Source organism: Galeopterus variegatus, unplaced genomic scaffold (assembly GCF_000696425.1).
Source record: "Galeopterus variegatus unplaced genomic scaffold, G_variegatus-3.0.2 Scaffold10584, whole genome shotgun sequence".
Classification (NCBI taxonomy): Eukaryota; Metazoa; Chordata; class Mammalia; order Dermoptera; family Cynocephalidae; genus Galeopterus; species Galeopterus variegatus.
The window spans coordinates 41524-44996 of NW_007736695.1; the positions used below are offsets into that span (position 1 = coordinate 41524).

Consider the following 3473-nt stretch of genomic DNA (forward strand, 5'->3'; position numbering starts at 1 on the left):
TTGCCCCCCCCCCCCCCCCGTATTCCCTCTGCCTCACCTCATCGCTTTTCCTATTTACCCGATAGAATTCCCTATTCCTATTCTTTACATCCTTCGTGTTATCTATGCACACCCTCCCCCCAGTATTCCTTAATCCCTCTCTGCATACCCTATTCTCTTCTCTGAATCTCCTCCCCCTCGGTATTCCCCTCCCCCCTCGTATTTCCGTCCCCCACCCAATATGCCCGGTTCCCGGTTTTTCTCCCCTCCTCCTCCGATAGTCTCTCCTCCCTAGTCCATACAGCCTACTACTTTCTCAGTCGTCCTCATTGCCTACACCCCACTCCAGGTCACCTCTGCTCCAGCTGGAGTAGTGCAGTAAGAATTGCCCACCTGCCTGGCTGTGGGTTCCACGGGGCTGGATCCACTCTCTGGCCTCCAAGAAACCCCAATCTCAAAGCCCCTCACCTTGTCCTCGAGCGAGTCCGGGATGTGTCTGCCCTCTCTCAGTCCCTCTCGAAGTCTCAGCCTCCTGGGCTAGAGCTGCAAACAGCCCAGCCCAGCCCCTTTCCGCAGCCCCCTGCCACCCCACCCCCCTCGCCTTCCTCGGGGGTGGGGCAATGGGGCCCCGGTCAGGGATGTCTGACGCCAAAGCCCATGTTATGCCACTGTACCAGGCTAGGTCTGAAGCCCTTACAACGCAAACCACCCCCTGAAAGCGATTCATTCAATTAATTTATTTCTATATCTTTATTTTTTCTTATTACAAAGGTAGTGTTGTTGTGAACATTCAAATAATGCAGAAATAAGTAACATACCAATGAAAGGCTAGGCTTATTTCATCCCCCCGAAATAACCACTATTAACTTTCTGATGTACATTCCTCCGGATTTTTTTTCTTTATATACTAATTATTTGGGTTTTCTGCCCACAAATGGTACACTATACCTACTGTTCTGTGACTTTTTTTTTCCAGTTACATATTTAGACATCTTTCTGTTAATGTCCATTTTTCTTAACAGCTGCATAATCTTTTCTTGTACAGATGTCTCATAATTTATTTAACTAGACCAGTGTACATGGACATTTAGGTTGTTTCTTATTTTACTATTATAAGCAATGCTATAAGGAACATCCTTCTATCTGTATTTGGCATTTTTTGTTATTGATGATAGTTTTTGCTAACTCAAATGCTACAGAAAAGTCTTCCATTTTGATATAAAATTTGTCAACTTACTCTCAAAAAGTACATGAAATAACATTCTTACTAGCAATGTCTCTCATATGTTTATGTATCATGTATTACAAATATTTTTCATGTTATTTATGATAATTTTTGCTATACAAAAGGGTTTAATTATTACATAGTCAAATGTATCAGTTTTTCTTTTATCATGACGATTCTGCTTCTTGCTTAGGGATGCTTTCTACACTCCTATATTATAACAAGCCTTGTTTTTCTTTTCCAAGCACTGTTATGACTTTATCATTTACATTTAAATGTTTAATCATTCCAAAATTTATTTTGTATAAGGATTCAGCTTGACGATTATTCAAAATCATAGTTTCTTACCCCTACATCATGTGCAAACTAATCCATCTTTTCCCTCAGTGGTTTGAAATGGCACCTTTATCATGTCACAAATTTACATAAGCAATTGGGTCTATTCAAGAGAATAAAATAAGATGTAAAAATAATTGAAAGTACACAAAATCATCATTAATTGCAGATTATATGAATGCAGACCTGGAAAACCCAAGAGGATCAACTAAAAAGTTATTAGAAACCATAATAAAATTCAGCATAGGGATCAGTTGCAGAAATAATACTCAATACCTTCCCTACATCCAAATGTAATTTAAATGGTCACAAGTCTTCTTTATGAGGTCACTTTTTCCTTTTCTAAGCAAATAAAATATTATGAGTCCCTATGTTCAATGGATAATTCAAGACACACACACGTTTCCCACATATTCAAGTTGGGCTTCTGTTTTGCTGTCTTCTCTCTGAATCGTTGCTTCCTCTATGTTTGTCATATCAGCTCACCACTTCCTTGCCTCCTAGGTTCTCTCCCCTATCTGCACTAGACATAGCCCCTCCTTTTCTTCCAATTCTGGTGCCCCAAATTCCTACCCTTTCAAATCATGGCAAGTTTTGAATGCCAAGGTAAGGACCTTTGTCTTGATCCTGTGAGCACTGAGGGGTTATTGAAGGGTTCTAGGAATGGATATGACACAGGTTTGTATTTTAGAAAGAACATCCTAGCAGCTGTAGGGAGTATGGATTAGATGTTGTCTTGGAAACAGGGAAAGTAGTTAGGCCCTTTGTAGTCAGACAGGTAAGCAGTGATTGTGGGTTGGCCTAGAGCGGTAGCAGTGGAGGTAGTAAAAAGTGATTGAATTCAGGAGATAGTAAGAGAAATAAAACACAATAGGAGTTGAGTAATTGGATTGTGGGGAGAGGGGTAAGGAGGAGGGGAGTGTCAAAGGGAGCTCTTGGGGATCTGGTTTGAGAGATTGTGTAGATGTTAACCCCTTTCACTGAGATATGGAATACTGATGGTAAAACAGATTCGAGGGGAACTGAGCATTGATTTTGAGGTTCCTGTGGGTCATCCAGGTAGATATGTCCTACAGGCAGTTGAATATACATGTCTGAAGCTCAGGAAATTGGTCTAGGCTGAGGTTACAGATCTAAGAGTCATTAATATATAGACGGTTGTTTAATTCCTGGGAAAGGGCAAGAGCACCCAGGAAGAATGCATAGTGCTAGAAGAGATGTGGGCTCAAGGAAGAGTCCTGGAGACCAGCAGCATCTATGGTATAAATGGAGGAAAAGGAGCACATGAAAGAGGCTGATAAGGACTGACCAAAGAGGTGGGGAATAAAACAGGAGAAAGGAGTTTCACAAAACCAAGGGAAGAGAATGTTTCAAAAGGCAGGACAGGTCAGTAGTGTTGAATGCTGCCAAGAGGTTAAAAAAATAAGACCTGAAAAAAATGTCTAGGAATTTTGAAGATCAGGCAATGGTCTCTGGTGAGTTTAGTTTCAGTGCAGATGTTTGTGGCAAAGATCACTGATTGCTTACCCTGATATTTATTCTCCTCTTCTTAGTAATAGAACATCAGAGTTTTAGCTGGACACGCAGCCTCCCAGAATAAAGGCTGTGAGAAATAGGGTCACACTCTAAGGATAGTGGAGCAGTAAACTAAAAAGAACTTGGATCCTTAGTATGCACTACTCTTTCAAGAAACATCTGAGCCTGATTTCAAGGTTCTCCCCAAATCTAGCTCTGACTAGTTTTCCACTCTTTTTCCTGCTGTTTTTCTGAGCACTGTATATAGGTGCCTATATTCCACCTAAACAGAACACTTCACTATTACCAGATATGCCCTGCCTTCTCTTGCCTAGGAGCCTTTGGTCATGCAATTTCTTCCCCATGAAACACCCTCACCCAGAAAGGTTGTAATATCTACCCTTTTGTTATGTCTACC

At 41.2% G+C, this 3473-nt stretch overlaps 1 protein-coding gene across 1 annotated transcript in view; it reads right to left on the bottom strand.

Moving 5' to 3' along the window:
• Positions 1–643, bottom strand: part of LOC103610093 (melanoma-associated antigen D2) — a 9452-nt gene extending 8809 nt beyond the window's left edge. Inside the window, exon 1 of the mRNA XM_008594331.1 lies at positions 448–643. The gene's annotated coding sequence lies outside the window, so the exon portion shown is untranslated. The remainder of the gene's footprint in view (positions 1–447) is intronic.
• Between the last annotated feature and the right edge of the window lie 2830 nt (positions 644–3473).